Source organism: Zonotrichia albicollis, chromosome 2 (assembly GCF_047830755.1).
Source record: "Zonotrichia albicollis isolate bZonAlb1 chromosome 2, bZonAlb1.hap1, whole genome shotgun sequence".
NCBI lineage: Eukaryota > Metazoa > Chordata > Aves > Passeriformes > Passerellidae > Zonotrichia > Zonotrichia albicollis.
In genome coordinates, this window is record NC_133820.1 from 110,838,969 (window position 1) to 110,859,678 (window position 20,710).

The 20,710-nt window shown below is 40.6% G+C and overlaps 2 protein-coding genes across 2 annotated transcripts in view; both read right to left on the minus strand.

Annotated features, from left to right (window-relative positions):
• The window catches only part of PHLDB2 (pleckstrin homology like domain family B member 2), a 79,868-nt gene extending 78,081 nt beyond the window's left edge, over positions 1-1,787 (minus strand). The window contains exon 1 of the mRNA XM_074536026.1: positions 734-1,787. The gene's annotated coding sequence lies outside the window, so the exon portion shown is untranslated. The remainder of the gene's footprint in view (positions 1-733) is intronic.
• A 6,253-nt stretch (positions 1,788-8,040) lies between these two features.
• PLCXD2 (phosphatidylinositol specific phospholipase C X domain containing 2) overlaps positions 8,041-20,710 on the minus strand; it is a 60,952-nt gene continuing 48,282 nt past the window's right edge. Inside the window, exons 6-7 of the transcript XR_012579166.1 lie at positions 15,039-15,109; positions 8,041-8,189 (exon numbers count right to left, since the gene is read on the minus strand). The gene's annotated coding sequence lies outside the window, so the exon portion shown is untranslated. The remainder of the gene's footprint in view (positions 8,190-15,038; positions 15,110-20,710) is intronic.

Here is a 20,710-nt window from a genome sequence, read left to right on the forward strand (position 1 = left end):
TGCAGAGAAGACCCACAGAGGAATCACACAGGTGACTGATAGCTGGGAATTTTCTAACTTTCAAGCACTCAGTTCTCTTTTAATGAGATTCTAAAAACACACCTCAATATGTTTCTAACAGAAAGTTTTAAAAAGTGTGGAAATTATATCACATAGAAATTTCAGAACTTAGTGTGAATCCTTGATCTCCGGGGTTAATGGCAAAGTACGTGCCACATCTCTTCCTTAAAGCATGAAGTACTAATATTCCTCTCTGAAAAGGTATGTACATTTCACAAGCTAAGTTGAGAGACTCTCAGTGATATTCATTCTAAAATATTCAGCATAAGCCACATGTCCACTTACTGAATAGTCCATGTTTGACTTTTGGAATTCATAACATCCTAACAGTTAAATGGAACCCTGAATGTATATATTTTTTAAATAGCCTTGAATGCACATATTTGTATCTGCTCTTTCTATAACAATACTGTGCTCCTCAAGGGATGGCTGACAGAGCATGGATACTTACTATGCTTCGACAATGGGCAGTATGGGAGAGAATGAGCTTTTGCAATTCTTAAGAGGAGACAACAAAACCGGCTGTTCAACTTAGCTGGCTTGTCAACACGTTGTCCCCATAATTAGCTGTGCCCTCTGCAATCTCTTATTACACCAGCTGACCTAAGAAACATCAACATCTCCTCAGACCTGAAAAGTGTAGAGCTGCGGTCAAGAAGTGGCATGAGCTCACCTTCACAGAGACGTGGTAATCCTCAGTGTGAATGACTCCTCAAGTTAGGCTGTCACTCTCCAAAAGCCGGGGTCAGGACCCAGGACTTCATTGATGAAGACATATTAAACCCTGTCCAGATCAGAGCACACACGGAGGCCGCTGAAGGCAGAATAACCATACAGTCAGAGCCAAGTCACACTGATATTGTGTGGAGCCTATTTGGAGGCCTGGCCTCAATTAGCATATAAATGAAGTGGTACACGCAGTCGCAGCTTGCCAGAAAATGAGACAAAATAATCTCCCCAGTTTGGCAGCTCTCTAGAGCATTTAGCTTGTGAAGGAAGAGCCAGGCACACTTTGAAGATAAGCTGGGTCCACGGCTTATAGCCAGTTGACTTTATGTGCCAAAAACATATCTTGAGAAGTCATGAAGGAGACCAATGCTTTTCCTGCTCTTAAACTAACTTCTATTATAGGAAAGTGACTTTACAGATAGTCATCACCGTTCCAGAAGACTGATAGCTTTCACTTATTGCATTCACAAGCCCAGATGAGTTGTGGTATGGCCCTCTCAGTGCAGGCTTCTGGCCATTAACAGAATGCTTGATTTTATTCCAAGTAAAGGAGAAGGAATGGAAAGTTCACAGGAAAAATGATACAGAGAGATGTGACCACGTAGCTGCTGAGCTTAGAAACAGACAGAAATTTTACTTAGGGATCTTTATTAGGTAAAGAATAAGGACACCAAAACAGTTTCAAGGACCTTCAAAACTGGTGCAAAACAGCATAGAGGGAATGAGTAGCCATGTTTACTTTTATAGCCTATACAAGCCTTTTAATATATTTGAATTGAGACAGAAGAAAGAAGGCTTGTGTTTTTGTGCAGATGCCTTTCACATTCATCACGGTTTAGTTTTTCTTCTTTGAATATTTTCAGTTGTCAGGGGCTCAGCTCAAATGCAAAAGCAGGGGAATGTAAGCACAAAGGTAAGCAGATGTTTCCAAGAGGAGTGCAGTCTGATAAATACATAGTCTGCTTTGGGGAGAATTGGATTTTTAGGAGAGAAACAAAATAGATTTAAATGTAGGTAAAATTCAAAGGGAAGATCAGCGCTGGGCAAGAATGGTATTTTTCTTCATACTCTAAACTCTGTTTTAAATATAGTGCCTTGAAAAAAAAAAAACATTCTCTATTTGCATTAACAACCATGGTTGAGCCTACTTTGACTATACACATAGCTGCATCTTGTTCCCTATACTGAGAAAAATGCTTCTCTTCATTAAAGGATAGAAGTCACAAGAAAATCTTAGAAATCTCTATTAAAATCCTCTTGGCACCTTTTCAACTAACTTACAGTTTCTTTCTACACTGACTTTGTCCGTTCCTCCAGTTTTCAAGCTTCAGTTTAGTGCTTTCCCATGGTGCTGTAGCAGCTGCACTCTGTAGCTGCACAGATGACTCACACTTTCACAGTGCCCTGAGCCTCCTCCTCGGCAGGGTGAGATGGGTGCTGTGATTCTGCTCTTCTATCTGTTTGGCCTTGTAAGCACCTGAACACGTGGGTTCCTATGAAAATCCAGAGTCATGATCTGGTCCTGGACTTGCTCTGGCAGTCAGGTAGATAGTGCTAGAGGTCCCATCTGGTCCTCACAACCAGGAAAGCTATGATGTGAATAACCTCTTTTTCCATGGCATGAAATAATTAAATAACCTTAATGAAAAGCAGAAATGACAGTGTGCTCAAGCAAGAGCTGAGAATTTTACCAGCTTGGATTAAAGAAATATGTGACATCCAACTTGATTCAGTGCAAAAAAAAAAAAAAATTAGATTAATATCACAAGACAAGAAACATCAAAATATAAGCCCCTCTTGAAAAGCCCCCCCCTGCCCCTCTCATTCACATTACTCACCCCTCGGCAATCTGCTTTCCTGGTGAGCCATTTCTGGCACAGCTATTGTGTGAAGGGTGGTTTCTGATCTTGCACTCTGTAATGTCCTATTCAAGTTCTAACAGGGGAGAAATATTTCACTGAGGAATTAGCATTTGTTTAACCCACCCTCACAAAACAAAGCAAAACAAGGGAGCAAAGTGGTTCATCAAAAATGAGTATAGCAGAATGAAATAATCCACATGACGGGGTTGAACCAAAGTGATGATGTAGATCTACTAGTAACTTCAACTTGCATCTGTTCAAATTATAGGGTAAAACTACTGTAATTTTGTTAGGTCTTGTATATTCTGACAACACCACCTGAACTGGAACAGCAACATAATTTTCCAGTTGTCTGCATTCTTTGCTTTCTTGTGGTCAGGAACCTAAATGGAGCACTGGCAAAAAGAGAGGGCTGCTTCCAAAAATTTTTGCTCTGTAAATACATTTCTTATTCATGCTTCTAGGCACATAACATCACCTCCAGGATCATGAACCTTTTGTGACCATGACCTCTAGCTTAGAAACTACAGTCTGTTACGAAATGAAGATGCTAGCTCTGTCCTGAGCTCACCCACAAAAGGTCCTGCACAGATTAATTTGTAACTCTTGTCTCTGTCTCTCTTCCCCCACCTCAAAAATGCAAAAAAGCAAACCAGCATATCTTAGTACAGCAAGAATAATGTTAATTACGTAGAGCTTTTTCTTTGTCTTATTATTTTAGCACACAGTCACATCGGCCACCTTCCTCTGCTTCATCACCTTGATGGCTGCTAGAGCTGCATCCAGCCCTGACACCAGCTCCTGCTTCTGGTGCAATTTCCAATTAAAAATTACCTTTTAAGTATTCACAAAGTACTGAGCCTCTATGTACCTATTGATTGTAGAATTTAGCATTAAGAAGGTCAGGAGGAAGGTTGATTTCTCATTTTAAAGGAACTGACATGTAATACAAAGATCTCAGAGAAGACAACTTTTTGTGTGCTTCAACATAAACTACAGAGACCAGCTGCAAAATAACAGTTGGGTTTCAGCTGTAAACAGAGTGAGTTCTACAGTGGGTTTATATATCTATTTTGGTTAAGTTATTTGTTCTAGAGGAAAAATGCCCATTTTAAGGCCCCAGGAAGGTAGGGGGATGAGGCAAGAAAAGGAAGTCCTGCTTATGTTGTTAGAAGAAGCTTCACTTCTAGACTCAGAAAGGGACTCTAAAATAAACATTTCACAAAGGCACAAATTTGGAAAGTCTTCAAGAAAATTATACCTTTTAATAAATAAATAAATAAAGGAAGGAAGAAACCTCGCAGCTCTTCCGTCAGGATATTTAAAGCTACTTTCCTGCCTTTAAAAGCACACCGTGTCTTTTGTTTCCTGTCTGGGTGGGGGGAAAAAACCCCACAGAGGTACAAAATTACAGCCCAAGGTAAACAAGAACACCATGTGTTTCAGTATCTGAATGAGACAGCGAGGTAAATGGAATGGACATTGGATTGAATATAAAGAAGAAGAAACAGATTGATTGCTCAGAGCAAAGACTCTTTGAAGATCCAGGTGAAAAACTGTCCTCTGGCCTTAATACAAACAATGCCTTTTAAATTAATTAATTTTACTCAGTTAATTGCTGCATAAGGGCAAAGCCCATGCTGAAAGAAGGGCAGCTCTAACTAAAAGAAGCTTCTAAATGAAAACAGGTGATATCTGTCATCTTCATCTAGTGTAAAACACACAAGTTCTAAAACATGCCATTTCTCGTGCTATCCTGCTTTGTCCCTTAGAGAAGTCCAGTTTCGTCCACAGCTAAAACTGAAAAGCAGGCTCTTTTGGTTTCTATTAAAAAAATCAAGTGGAGAAAAACCAAAAGATGACGTATTTGCTTTTTATTGTCAAATTTCTGCAAAACACCAAAGTGTTGTGAAAACCCAATTAAGAGTTACAGTAACAGTAACCCAAACGGCACCAAAGCAGGAAACATTTCCAGAAGGCTGCATGCCAGTAGGACCCTGTGAAACCAGCACAGCTTCACTGAAGGGCCCAACTCGTTCCTTCCAAAAATGAGTTTTGGGAGCCAGGAGCCAGGGGCTCAGATTCTAAGTCTTAAGACTACATCAGCCACTGATTTGTCATCGCTTAGTTTCTTCTCCCACCTATCTTACGGATATTTGGGTGTTTAATCATTAACTTAAACTAATATTTTAAAACCTAGCCTTATGTCCTTTTTTCTTCTGTTTTCTGATTTTATTCTCTGTATTAATAACGGCAGAAGTGTTCTTTTCTTGTTTAGTATACACTAAATACTATATTTAAATATATATATATATACACTCTGCTAGTTTTGTCACTTATAATACACATTATATTTAATAATTTAATCCAAGAGCATGCTCTACACTCCTATTTAATGAAATTTTATACATAAATAAAATTATTTTATTATTCAGTATTAGCAAGAGAAGTATTAGCACAATATAGTGAGAAATTTACTCAAACCAAACGTACAAATACAGATCAAATTTGCTAAACCATTTTAGGCCAAATAGAGAAGAACACAAAGACCAACAAGTTAGCTTTGTGTGCTCTTCTTGGTGGACAGCAAACGCATTCTGTTGGAAAAAAAATCAAAACATTGAAATTTTTTAGAAGACAAATTAATGACATTTTTACTGCCTAGCTCATTCAGAGCCTGTTACTGTTGCATTTCAGAAGGATGGAGTTCTCCATCAGTGTCTCCGGCAGCCAACATCTGTGATTTTTGTTATCTCTAAGCAGGAACCATTTGGACAAGAGCATTGTCACATTGTTATGTGGCACCCAGGCAGCTTTGCCAAAAGGCAAGGCACCCAGCAGGGATTCTGCCAGGAAGGATGGCCCCAAGGCCCAGGGAAACACTGACATGGGCACAGGACCTGCAGTTTGGCTGAGTGACAAGGTTTAGGGGAATTTCAAATGTTAGCTTTTATCTCAGCAGATGAGCTCAAGGTGTATCCTGCTGGGCCTGCGAAGCTTGGTAAAGTATTAACATGGGTATTTGAAGCAAATAACTCACATTTTCTAGGAACCGTTGTAAGGATTCTAAGGGGACAGACATCCAGTATTCTGTTTTTAACTAGCAGATTGTCCTTTCAGAGATTAATGCAAAATGAAATTTCACTATTTTAAGGTCTGCCTAGTAGTTGGTTATCAGTCCTAATTCTCAATTCCTGCAACCAGACTAAAAATTTAATTCACAGTATATTACACATCCATATAACTCTAAATAAGCAGCTTTTCCTTAAGTACATTGTTCCACTTATTATTACATTTCTAAAATACTTTAATGGGATGTAATCAGTATCAATTAAAACATGGCTTTATTTTCCACAATCAGAATGCTCTGTACTTTCAGTTTCAAGTTATGAAAATATAAATATACATTTTAAGACCTATGCAAACATTTTAAAAGTTTAATCTGAGGTGATTTATTTGAGAAAACTGGAATCTTTATCAAAGTTGCAGAAGTTACCTAGGCAATATTCCATTCAATGGTCAGTAAATACATAAATTTGAGCTATGCATTGCTTTTGGAAGAATTATTTTAGATCTGCATCAGTCGGAGTAGGGAATTTAGACCTTGTCATCTAGTGTAATGGAAAGAAGTCAGAATAATTTTCTATAGCTGCAAATGCTTTCTTTTTCCTATTTAGTTTTTGGCAGCTAACAAATTTTTTTTTTAATTCATCATAAATATCATTGACATTTTGGTAGAAAGCCAAAGGCTTTTTCTTTTAACGTCTTTTGCTCACATGCCACGTCTGGAAAAACTAATATTTTTGAAGTCTTGCTACACTTCACTTAGGTTTTGATCTGTGATATACAAGAAAATCTAGATTTGAAAAAAAAAAAAGAAAAATCTACAAAAATTTAGTGCCAGGATCTAGTTCATGTGGTGGTGCTCAGCCAAAGCTTGGACTCTTTCTCAGAGGTCTTTTCCCACCTAAACGGTTCTGTAACTGATTCTGTGAAAAAGACTGCCAAAATTCACCATGCGTCCTGGTTTGAAAAGGAAGTGAGATTTTTGGGATGCTGTGGTCAAACCAATGGGTGCTCAGATTTGAATATTGGCACCTGGTGTGGCCACTGGGGACATGGATACACCTCTGAGAACACAGAGGGTTAAACACAGAGAACTCCCTGGAAAACTCTCTCTTGGGTTCTGGTCAGTGAAAGGTTCAGGCCTCCCCTGACTGGCTGCTGCAGCTGGGCTGGGGAGGGGAGGCCATGTGGCCGGGTGAGGTAGGCCGGGCCTTGGACAGAGAAGGGAGGTGAAGGTCCCTGCAGAATGGAGGAGCATTGAGAGACATCGGGCAGCCCCCCCAGAAAGAGAGAGAGAGCGCAGAGAAGGAGAAGGGTGGGGGGGTAGCGAGAAGGTGCTTGGCAGGGCAGCTGTGGGAGATTTTTAACACTTTTCTTGGATGATGGAAACCTTACAAATGCTGATCCTCCTGGAGCTGAATAAGAGATATAGAGATAAGAGGAAATGGGCCATGAGAGAAGTTGAGAAGAATCTTGGGTGGGCGGAGATGATGGAGTGGCCTTTGGCTGGACTTTTCTTGTATAGCCATGGACAGAACCATTTTTTCTGACACAGAGACTGCATCTAGGGGGAGGCAATGGCTTGGAGCCAAGAGAGTGCAGTGATGTTATGTGAAGGAGTGCAAGAACAGAGACAGTGGGTGAGGGGGGTGATGGTGGTGCCCTCCATCTTCAGGGAAGAAGATCTCTGTTCTTGAGACCCCTCGGCCCCAGGGGGTGAATTTGGGGGGTACAGGTGTCCCGAAAATGAGAGACTGTGCTTTTTTTGAAACTGGGCAAAGCATCCTTAAAAGGAGAACCCTAGAAGCAGCTCTGGTCCATGCACAGTGGTGAGAGCACTGGGCATGGAAGGAAGATGTCACGATGGCATATGATCTCCAGGTGCTGCCACGTGTGACATGGAAACGCAAGAAGTCTCAACTGTGTTTCCAGGGGAAGCCTGTGGCACAAGAGGGACTCCTCAATCAACGATGAACTGAGAATTGATTATCTAAAGGGTGGTGATGGACTGAGAGTTGATGATCTGAGAGGTAGATGTATTAGAAATATGGTGGGGGGAGGAGGAATGTTTTTAGAAGGTTTTCATTCTGAGTTCTCTGTGTGTTTCTTTCTATATATAGTTGTAGGTTAATAAAGTTGGTTTTTTTTATTTCTAAATTGGAGCCTGCTTTGCTCTATTCCTGGTCACATCTCACAGCGGACACCAGGGAGCATATCTTTTCATGGGAGCACTGGCATTGCGCCAGCATCAAATCATGACACCATGTAACCAACTTTTAAACCAAAGACAATGGATTTTGCTCTGCATTCAGTCAGAACAAAGAAACCTTATTTGAAAAGGCTGGGATTTTCTTTGCACTACAAGAATTTGAAGTCTTACAACACTTCCATTGCTTAGGTACCCACAGCAACAGAAATGAAATTGAAAGACTGACAGCATCCATGTCAGTGGTGATCTCAGGAGAATTAACCCTGGAAATAAAATGATGAAGAATAAATTTTCCTATATTTTAGTCCATATTTTCTAAAGTATCTCTGAGTTTAGATCTCTGATTTGCCATATGCAATGCACAGAACTGCTCAGATGTTTTTGTTTTTCAGACAGCATTGAAGACTTCCACTCTGATAACCCAGATCCTACAGTGTATTTCAAGAAGGCACCACCAATTGTCACTTCAGAAAGTTACGCCATGCAATTTTAGCCCATGACTGTCGGATCTCAAGATCTCAGTCCTGAGATGCTGAGCCTCCGAGACCACCTTGGGGGGCTCGGGAGTCCTGGAATGTTGCCAGAAGTGTCTGGTAGCTGGACTTTAGTCCTACACAGGAGACGACAAGGATGAGGGCTTCACAGGGTGAATGGTGAAGGGATTAGTTAATTAGAGGGTGAGAAACAGGGTTTAGGATTTATGTACAGGGGGGTTTAGAGGAGTAAGATGGAGGAATTGGGGTGTGTCCTGCCCTCCTTCTTCTTCCTCTTCTCCTCCATCTTCTTTGGCCACGGTGGCACTCTTGGATTGGTTATTACTGAGAGTACACCGAGTTATAAGAATAGATGGTATTGGGGAAAAATGATAAATATTGTATACGTAACAATGGGTATAAAGATACGTGGCTGCCCGGGAGGGCAGACAGTGTGCCCATGGCTGACTGCTGAGCAGATCTCTGTTCGGCTGAAAGAACATCTTTTAGATAAACAATTAATAAACATAAAAACCGAAAGAAGAACTGAAGCCTCTTCTCGTCCTTCGATACGCGGGCTGCCCCAAGGCCACTCCGGGCCTTTCCAGGCCCCTCAAACAGCCGAGATTAACTGGACACATGACTTCATTGCAGTAGCGATTTCATTGTGGATTACACATAATCCATGTGCAGTTTTCAGTCACAATACTCAAATTAAATTGTAAACAGCTATTTTCATTGCCAAGGGAAGGACAGGATAATTTCACTGTCTAGGTTACATTACAGGACCACTCTCCTCATGCACCCCCCTTTCATCTTTGATCTTTCTATCCAGGATATATTAGGGACCAGTGACACTAATACATCTTTGAAGAAGAGACAATACAGTATGCAGGACCTGTGTCAGGAGAATCCCTTTTTGTTTCCTTTGTGAACTGACAGATACCCCTGCCATATAATGAAATAACTTTGGTCCAAGGGGGATTTTAATTCCCTGTGGGAAGTGACAGCATGAAATAATTGCTTCTGCAGATCCTTCCTGGCACAGGTTTCTTGGACAGCAATGGCCTGAGCCTTACATGTGAGCCCCCACACAGCTGCCATGGGCAAACTAAGCCCTGCTGCGCTGTACAGCACCCACTGATGGCCCCTGACATCTCAGATGTAAGGAATGGCCAAGAGCTTCTCTGAGGCAATGTTCCTGCTTCCAAGCTGCCTGCCCGAGGGAGGCTTTCTCAGCCTTGTCCCACTATTTAAGTGCACCAGGTGCCCTTGGCACTTACTGGGGAGAAACAAAACATCTGCAGATCTCCAGCCTGAGCCCTGGCTTTTTTGGCAGCTGACATTCACCTTCAGGAGTGTAGTCACTGACCTTGACAGCATCCAAAGTGCACAGGGGGTTACAACGTGCCTCAGCCTCTCCCACCACTCCCTCATGTCTGTTCTGCTTTTGTCCTCACATCTGACTCTTGCATGCTCATGTCCTTAAAAGTGACAGAGGTACTATAGAGAACCCAGGAAAAGCAATGGGTGTGCACATACATGTGCTGCCTTCTCCCAGCTTCTGGGCCATACCTCTCCTCTAAACTGTGAAAGGGGTGTTTAACCACCTCCCTTTCTACTTTCCAAGTGTACCAAAGCTGTCCATGTTCACAGACATCATTAATGAGTCCAAATAATATAGTCAGAGCTGCTGGAATATCTTCTAGAGGTGCAGAGAAAAGAAGGTGGAGCAAGAAGACTCATATATGATAAATGTGTTAGAAGTGTCAGTGTTAAAGCTGGCTAAAAAAAAATATTCAAAACTGAAAACCTGAAAAAAAAAAACAACTGAAAACTTGAAATTTTCTACAGGTTAAGAAGTTCCTATAAAAAAATCATCTATCTACAGAAATAGCCTAAGGAATGTTCCTAAGGATTAAAACCCTAAGTTATCTGCAGGCTTTATGCAGGTGTATCTCCAGTTGAAAATTGAAAAGACTGGTTATCTAACTGACTCTTTAATAATGACTAAAACATATTTTTTAATTGATCAGAAACATCCATCCCTAGAGGCTGGGAGGCACTGGGCAGGGGTTCTGCTTGCAAGAGAAGCCCAAGATAGATAGCCTAAGCAGGCAATACAAATGCAGCCATACTAAGGTCCATCCTCACTCTTTTCTTTAGATTTTGGTCTATTAATGAAGAATGATGACAGATTAAATACCCTCCGCCAGATTATTTATTCCCTTCACTGATGAAAGGAATGTTTAAATTCACAAGCCAAATAGTCTCAAAAAACATCTGTAAATACTATCTAACAAGGTAAAATAATCAAGTATCTATGCCAATATCAGCAAATACACATAATCCTTTCTAAGGAGAAGAAATGGCTTGCCAAAAGCTGAGTCTGTTTAGGCAAGTTCCACTGCTTCTTACAGACACACTCATATCAGAAGTGATGACACTGGAAAGACTGAGACAGTGAATTATTTGCTTATGTATATCAGTGACTCAGTGATAGGAAGACTTCTTTTTTCTTCAGTGCTAATATTTTCTCCCTCAGTAACATCATATGCCCTTATGGAAACACTGCTACTGCCCATATATCCCTTTGCCCTATATATCACCGATGGCTGCAGCAGTATTAGCACGAGATTGCAGCACGTGAACCTCTGTGCTCCATGGATCATCAGGACTTGTTTGCAAAATGGCCTATTAAGACAAAGCATCACTTTACAAGATGAAGAATCACATGCTTAATTGCCTTCTCTGAACAATAAGAGGTAATTGCAATATCTAGCACTGATGTCTCCTCCATAGGTAGGCTCAAAAGGAGAAATGAATGTAAGATGTTTGCACTAAGGGACTACAGGAAGGGGTGACTCTGCAATCAGAGCTGTTTTTCTCATATGAAAAAATGATTACTCAACCAGTGCTGATTATTTAAGAAGGAAAAATGAACTACAAGGAACAAATGAGCAATACATTCAGCTGAGTATTGCTGCACTCCACTGGAGAAGAGCAAAGTTTTTACTATTAATTGCCTAATCATACAATTTACCCCTCAAATATAGAAAAGCACTTGCATGGACCATTCAGAGATGGAGCCATTTGCCTACAGCTGAGACACTGCAGGAGGTTTATTATGTTTGCATACATCAAACATTTCTAAGACATCATGCAAAGTTGTAGAAATAACCAAAGAGGGTTAAAGTTTAATTTCATTGCCTAATATTATAAAGCTGTATTTTTCTCTTGAAGTTAATGGGATCTAGCAGCAAAATTATTTTTATTTCCAAAGGATGCTAAGGGACTTACATAATTATGTATCCTGCTTAGTTTGTATTTAAAATAATTAATCCTAAAATTTAGGAGCCATACAAATAAAACTGACATCCCAAGGAGCTAGACAGTTAAAATCTTCACAAAGTGTTGAGCCTGTGCCTCTCTATTGCCTGTTCCACTCAAGGTCTCCTTTGGCAGTCATTAGATCTACTACTCACATGTGAAGAGATGTGCAAGACATATGTCAATTGTCTCTTAACTTTCTTTCATGGATTCAAGAAAAGCAGAAAATGTAAGTCTGATACCAAAAATGAGAGGCTCACAGCTGAGACTCCAGGTAGGTCCATGATATCTTCTCATTTCTACATCCAGCTGTAGATGAACAATGGAATTCATTAGGGTTTTCTAAAGAAGCTGCATGTCAGATATAAGTTCTGGCTGAACCAACAACCATCTCTTACTGTTCATGCACAAACCACAGAGTCCAAAGCTGCTGCTGTTACCAGCTTCAATAATGGTGTAAACTAATTTTAAGAACCATACTTCTAAATGAAGTTGTGCAAACAATCTAAATTAAGATCAGCAAACAACTAGGAGATGCTGGAGGGCAGAAGGAGATAAGGATTTATGTGGGAAGGTGGTACTTGCTGATACCAGTCATGAGAGCTGCCTGGAGGCACAGGTCAGGAGCTTTCTGCGCCTTGTGCACCGGCCAGTTGGCGCAAGGACCATGAGTGACTGCCAGTGTCAAAAAATGTATTTCTTGAACTAAGTTGATGTGGTGGGTTGAATCTTGCATGGATACCAGGTGCCCATTAAAGCTGCTCTATCACTCCCCTCCTCAGCTGGGCAGGAGAGAGAAATACAGCAAAAGGTACATGCTTGCCATAGGGTTTGCCTGCTTTGGGCATCCACCCACTCTGGCATGGCCTGCTCTATGGGCTGCAGGGGAGTATCTGCTCCACCATGGACCTTCATGGGCTGCAGGGGCACAACCTGCCTCACCGTGGTCTGCAGAGAAACCTCTGCTCTGGTGCCTGGAGCACCTCTTGCCCTTCCTTCTCCACTGACCTTTGTGTCTCAGAGATGTTTCTCTCACATATTCTCACTCTGCTTTTCTCTGGCTGCAATTTGTTTCTGCACAATAATTTTTTCCCTTCCTTACACATGTTGTAACAGAGTCATTACTATTACCACTGATGGTGATGCCTCAGGTTTTAGCTTTTATATTTTTCAGATTCTGTACTGCTTCAGTGTGTAGTTCTGAGCTTCATATTAAGGGATGGTAAGCTCTTTTCACAGAGTACATAGACAAAACAATTTCTTCTCTAACCAGGGACCCAAGGACAACTGATCCAAATTTCAAGCCCAAGAGCATAAACAGCATTAGACTGAAGTGAGAAAAACAAGAAAGATGGGACTTCATGGGCTGGAGCTGTAATTGGACAATTAGTTCCAATATGCTAGTGAATCAGAACTTACAAATGTGTGAGACCCCATGACCAGTTGTCCATTTTGTGACCATTTTGGGTTCATCTGGGCTGTAGCCCTGGCTGGGCTCTTGTGTTGCCCAAGGTCTCCAAATAAATGCCTACTTTATCCTTTAGCTTCATCTAGTCTCTGTTCTAGGTCAGCCTTCACAAGGCATCAATAGGCTCAGCCTTGACCCATGGCAGGTCCATTCTGGGGGCATGTGGTTTTGAGTCCATCAGACATGGGGGAGGCTTCTGGCAGCTTCTCAGAGAAGCCCCACATGTAGCCCCCCTGCTACTAAACCCTTGCCATGCAAACCCAATACAACTGAGTTCCTGACACAAGAAAGAGAAAAGCAGCCAGGGCAGCAGTGGTGAGTGCAGCCATGTGCATGGCAGAGACCCCAGGAACAAAGCACAGCAAAGCAGCAAGAGAGTTCCCAGCCTCAGGAACCCAAAGGCCCCTGGCTTCCTATGGAAAATGATAGCCTGTGACAAACCCCTGTGGCTAGCAGCAATTTCATCAAATACAGTAGCATGGGAAAAGAAAACTTAAAATAAAGCATGGCTTTAAAAAGAAATGAAACCCATAGCTTAATTTGTGTTTATTTACCAGACCAGAATATTAAAGGCTTGAAAATGTTTGGAGATTACCAAGTATTTGTAAAACTGTTCATGGCTCCTAAAACAGTGATCGATATTAATTGAGATTATGAATTTTAGGATGTCTAAGTGTCTTTCCTTTCTTTCTTTAATGTTCTTCTGCCAGTGCATTTTGGTCATGTAGTAAGGAAATAGAAATTGCATAATCGGGATTACTAAACCAAGCCCAGAGTACAAATAGCAAATAATCAAAAAAAAATTAAGCAAACCATATATACACACCATACAAAAATGACTAATGAATGCCACATACATCTGGAAGAAATTAGAGATAATTGGAAATAGTGAACAAACTAAGCAGGGCCAGCTTTATAGTCACTATTATTTGTGGTGGCTAGAACTAGCAATAGTCAAAAGATACATCCATATTTGTATGCTCCATTTTTTAGCTGTCACTGCAGCTCTACATAATTAATTCTATCACATCCCCCATCATCCAGACATATTGCCTAATATGTAAAAATAAATTGCTACATTTCTTTTCATCTCTATCCTATCCAAAGCACAGATATCTCCTGTATGCAGCTTATTATTAAAACTGTGAGGAAGGCAAAAGTTAATAACTGGTTTCTCTATAGGAAAATATTTTATGCTATGAAGGTATTTATTATCTGAAGTCAGACAGGCTGCAAAGTCTGCTGATGAGAAATAACCCCTCTGCCATATTCAACTGTTTTGACAGCTGTTAAATACAAGTGATGACACAGTGGAAATACCTGGTCTGAAACAAGATACGATGAATACCTCACATTAAATACTTTCTCGTATTAATGACTGGTTTTGCATGTATTAGCACCAATAGCAGAACAGCACTTGATACAGATGAAGGGAGAATTGGACTTGTAACCTTTAGTGACTCAGATCTGATTTCATAGCTCAAGCTATAACAGTCCCATCTGTACTTGCTTATTTTGCAATAAACAATGGATCTTTTAAATTCTAATTAGCATGGGATCCACAGCCTGGGCCACATGCTGGCCATTCAAGCCTAGGACAGGGAATGAATGAAGGAAACACTTTTGTTGCTGAATAGGGAGGCTCACTAAAAGACATCCCAAAACCCCAGCAGGCCAAACACAGGCATCTTCCCACCTTTCCTGCCTCCCAGTCCAAAGCCACTCTGTTTCTCCCAATATCTTTTCTTATTGAGCAGCTAAGTCTTGGAACTGGGTCAAGGAGACAGGTCTGAGGTTCCATCTCATGAGTGAAAATCCCTGTGCTCAGAAGTGAGACTCACCCAGCATGACAACAGCTCTCCAGCATCCCTCCAGAATTTCCTCAAGGACACAGCAGACTGGGGAAAAATGCCTTGAATGAAAAAAAAAATCTCAGTGCACAGACTTGTGCTTGGAAAGATATTAATACATCAATAATATGACAAAAAAGGCAACAGGCAACCAGACTGGAATTTCTTTGTAGGTAGCTTGCCAATAGTCTACACAATAGCTTTCATGGAGTGAATACTGAAATGTTGAAAATAAGTTTGTTTTCAAAGGCCAGTAGAAAGCCCCTAAGAGAGAATAAGCATAAAGACTACTTTACTGTTCTAACGTATTTGCTGTGTAGCATTTTATAGGCAGGTGAAGAATTCTGTTCTCAGATAAACCAATCATGTATTTGCAGCCCACCAAACTAAAGCTGAGATTTTTGTACTGTGTGGATTTCCTTAAGTCTAGTTTCCAGACTTGGCTAGCAGAATGAATTCTTTTCCTTTGATACATACCATCAATATCTCATGAATATTATAACGTGTCCAAGCCCAAGCAACTGCAGAGTCAAGTACTTGCAAGCAGGTGACTACAGTGCAGAGCTACGATGGGATTTGTCTCTCAAAATGCAGTCATGGGATGCCAGCGCACTAAGATGAAGCCATGCTTAAAACCAAAGCATTTCACACAGCTACTTACAGAGCAGGGCAGTGACTTTTCTGATTCTAGAAGCTACCATAAGTATTTAAAAACCATGGAAATTCAGTCCACAAAAGTGAAGCAAGTGAAGAAGCAACAGAAAATTACACTAAGTGTTTCAATAAAAATATCACTGGTTTTCAGCTGTTCTCATTTACACATTCTAGATTTACATACACTATAGTGGGATTTCTCTACAGAGCTGGCAGCTCCAATGGCAGCACAGATTCAAAAGAATATTACGCAACCGTAAAGTGAATTTCTCAACCTTTCTCAGTGTGAAAAGTACCAGTGTTAGATCAACAGCAAAGCACACTAACTTTTCTATTAGAAAACCTTTTAAGATAGGGTAGGAGAAAGAGCTCCAGATCAGGGCATTGCATCTGCATGGCAGATCTGTATTAAACACCTGCTGAGGGAATGTTATCTATTTCACCATCCTTGAATCTCAAGGAATAAATGGAAGAGTAATTTTTCTGCCCTGCCTCACAAAGACATGTAGAAGCTCAGTCTCTGTGCCTGTTCTCTCCTTCTTCATGCAATCCAGAGCAATGAGCCTTTCCTTGCAGCCCCCTAATTCAAACCCTGGACAAGGGTAATCACATTTCACACTTCATGGTTTAAACTGATCATCATATGGATTAGGAAAGAAACTGTATATCACTGCATATGAAATGATCACACATGTTCATAGCTCTGTAAGTGGTTTGTTTGCTGTAGATTCAAAAATTGGGTATTTCCCCCAGAGGAAGATGTAGATGCTGGACATGCATATATTCTTGCTGCTTTACTTTTCTAGCTCTGTGTCTCTGTGTTTCTAAAACTTGTCCAGAGCAGCAATTAAGACAAGTTTCCTTGCTCTGAGCTGAGCATATCTTTTAGATATTCAACACATTGCACTTTCACATACCAATAATGACTTGCTAGGAAATTCCCTTGCTCTGCTAGTTAGAATGCACTGGAAGAATGGCTTTGATCATATTCAGATGGATTCAGTCCTCGGGGCAGATTTATAATTTCAGATTAAGATTTTATTTATAGTATCCATAAAGACCTTTAGTCATTTTGGGGTGTTTTGATTTTGGAGGGTTTTGGTTGGCACAAAAAGGCACATATTTTGCATTTTAAAGCTATTTTAGAAAAATAAAAACTATATAAAGGTGGGGTTTTTTGTTGGTTTTTTTTGTTTGTTTGGGGTTTTTTGTTTGTTTGCTTTTGGTTTTTTTTTTTTTTTTTTTTTTTTTTTTGTGTAGTGCACCTCCAGTCTGCCTGCCCAGGTGACTGTCCTTTACAGCTCTGAGAAACCAAGCTGAGGACCTTAGCAGTTTCCACAATTTTAGTGGGGAATATAAAAGCAGTTTCCAGGGCCTGAATCCCCATTCAAGACATGTTGTACCTTCAGCAGCAAAGCCCTCTGAAATAGGGCAGATGATAGGAGTAATTTTTTCCAGTTTCACCCCATCAACCAAAAAGCAAGCAGAATATGGCAGGAACATTCATCAGAGGTAGAAAGCAGGAGGGCAGAGAAATGGGAAAAGAAAAATGGGCTTTTGGCCCATTTCAAACAGCTCTGGATTCTTCAGTGCTTTGTATTATCAGCTCTCAAGCAACAGAGCTGCCATTCCTTCAGAGACCATGTCCAACGGGAGTCACTTGGCTTCATACCTTGCATCTTTGGCCCCTATACCTCACTCCCTCCCCAACAACTATTGTTCATATCATCTCACTTTGGAAACTCCAAAGACTCTTTTCATCATCCCCTTTCCAAACAAATGGGCTCTTTCAGCTATCTTTCCCATGGCTGGAGTTTTCTCTCTTTAGGAAGGCTGCACATACATTTCACACAATAGGTGCCATCTCCATGACATCATGTGCTGCACAAGGAAGAGCCACAAGTTTGTCACACAAATCCTACCATGTAATCAATTTCTGTGCCAACATTTCTGGGTCACAGCAAGCAGTAATGCTCTGGGGAGCTTTTCATAACCAAATGACTTCAGATTGCTCTGCTCTGAATAATCTACTCTGACAATGGTTATTGTTTATGCTTGGAGTGCCAATCAACACTGCAGCCCCATTGATGCTAGATAAATAGGCAGGTAAACACAGCCCCTGCCTGAAAGGACTGGCTGCATAGTTTATGTCAACAAGCAGGCAGAGCAGAGTCTGAGTTCAGGAATTAGAAGCATGAGGTTGAAGAAAGGCAGAAGCAAACACTGGCCAAAAAGTTAGACCACCACAGGTTAAGGGTTCCTCCCTTCCCCACCACCTCCCAGCATGATCAGAAGCACAAGACCAAGCAGGACCTTAAATTCACATCACACAGTCATGTTCCCAGGCAGAACCAGCTGAGTACACACCACCCCTGATAGATGTCACCTACATGGTTTGAACAAAGATCCTGCAACTTGCCTATTCCAGCCACTGTTACTTTCAGCAAAGCCATCTTAATGCCTATTTTGGCCACCATGGACCAGAGAACAGAGCATTGCTTTTGTCTTTGCAAACAACTCATTTGGTTTCTTTCAGCCTTGCTCTCCTTGAATTTCACAACCCATGTCTTTCTCTTCCCTGTATAGGGCCCCAGTCTTTCTTCTTATTCTTTTCAAGCCTCTCCAGCTGAGTTTCAGAGGGAGCAGGATTCCTTTGCATGTATTATCACTTCTGTCAGTTTAACCTTGTGGAATAACTGACAATATATATTACTGATAAATATAAATATATTACTGAGAAAAAAATACTATATATATAATCTCACTGACATTTTAAGATCTTTTTCTGCAGAACTGCTATCCATTCATTTGTTTCCCACCTTGTGACCAACTGAAGAATTATTGCTTCTTACAGTGAAGAAATTCACATTTGTCTTCCCTGGCCTACATAATCTGTTTTCAAATATTTTTTTCAATTTCTTTCAGTTACTTTGAACAGAAACTCATGGCCTAGAAATCCCAAGCCCCACTTCCAGCCCAAATATTACTTTATCAAACATATTTAATCATGAGTCACTGTTATATCATCCAAGGAACACTGTTCTATCATTCATTTAAGAAAAATGCTGCCTTCAGACCTCTCTGATGAATATTTTCATTTGGATGATGATCCCAGCTAGTACTTGAAGAGCACTTCTCTGATCTGTTGTTTGATTAGAATGTAGTTCCCTAGACTTATCAAGCAAGACATTTAGATAGACCAGAACATTTGATTAACAAAGGATACATCCACATTTTGTTGTATCATTTAAAGACTGATGTAAACTACTGTCATGTTGAAAAAGGACAATCAAAGGCCTTTTTCCGGCAGAATTCTGACAGAAAACTTGCAGATTAAAATGACTTTGGCAAGAATGAATTTACCAAGAGGAAGAGGAAGTGACAAGTATCCCATGTTCCCTCTCAGAAGACACAGCTGCCTTTTGCTCTATCTTCCAAATGCTGATCTCCTAACATCTCTTCCGGAAGCCTCTCTGCGGCAAATCGGGTTAACTGTTGCTCATCTATTTCCACCAATGCCTTGAAAGACAGGTCCCAAGATGCTCTTCATAGGATTATAGAATGGTTTGAATTGAAAAGAATTTTTAAAGATCATCTAGTTCCAGCTCCTCTGCCATCAGCAGGGACACCCTTCAGTGGACAAGGTAGCTCAAACCCATCCAGCCTGGCCTTTAACTCTGTCAATGATGAGGAATCAATAACATCTTGGGGGAACCTCACCTCCCTCATCATAATGATCATTCTTCAAGAGAACCACAGAGGTTTGATTTGCTGATTGTAGTGCATCATACAAAACTCCTTTTTTCCCTCCAGTTTAAAGAATTTTGGCTCACAGCCAAAATTAACTGCAGACCAAGGAGTGTTCACAAGGACCAAGCCCTCCTTGCAGGCAGTCACTGCTCCTTGGCGCACCAGATCCTGCTCCCCTCCCCACATGCATAGCCAGGCCGTGTCTGGTGTTTGTGCTGGGTGGAACAAAAACATTTTTGCTTTCTGCACCCTCCAAAAGGCAGAATGTAAGAATTGTATTCACAAGTGTAAAGGCTTAAGGTCTGTCCAGTTTCAACAAAACCAGGATCCAAAAAGAACATAAAAAGAATAAGAAAGGAACAGAACCAAAAATACAGTGCAGCTCAAGTTGAAAAACATCAGCTGATAGTGTCCATGATCAACATGGTCTGCACATGCTTAGTTTTATTTCCCATTTCATTTCAAGGGAAATATAATAGCACAATGAAACCAGAGTTCTAAGAGGTCTGGATCTAAAAGTATTATTTGATGCACACAAAACATTCCCTCACCAGAGTCCCACAGAAACTCAAAATCTCCAGATTTCCAGAACCACTAAGTTAAACTCTTTTGCAGCAATTTTCTGTTTTAGTGTTCACAGTTGTACTATTCTCTTCCACAGTCAAACATGGCTTTACAGAAACTATTTCTTGTTGACTCTAATAGCATCATTCCTCATAAACACTAGTTGGTGGATCTTTCACTTTGAGGACCAAATGAGCATGGTCCTCATTGATTTGCATGAGAAAACAATTATCTTTGACTGCAAAAGGCATTTAAAGCTGGAAATCTGGAGAGACTTGGTCATAACAAAAACTTCTTGAACCTTACAGGTTCAAAAAGATTTTAGAACTGCCTAATACCCTAAGATTTTTCCTTTTGCTTGTAAACTTCAGTGTTTCATAAATCTTACAATTCTGCTAAAGCCAAATGTTTAACACTGTTACATATTACTCCATAAAATAATATGGTGAGCACATCACTGCCACAGTGTAGGAAATAGACAATAAAGCAGTAACTTGGTCTGTTTGAGAATCTTTAAAGAGAGCACAACTTTTCCACAATGAGAAGTGTCAGCAGCGAAACTGCCTTTTACACCGTACCATTGCTTCAGAAGGATTTCCTGCCATTGCTCAATATTCCTGTTCTGTCCATCATCAGGAATAGATGAGCTCTGTTTACTAAAGAACAGGCCTTATGCCATGTCAGTATTAGCCACC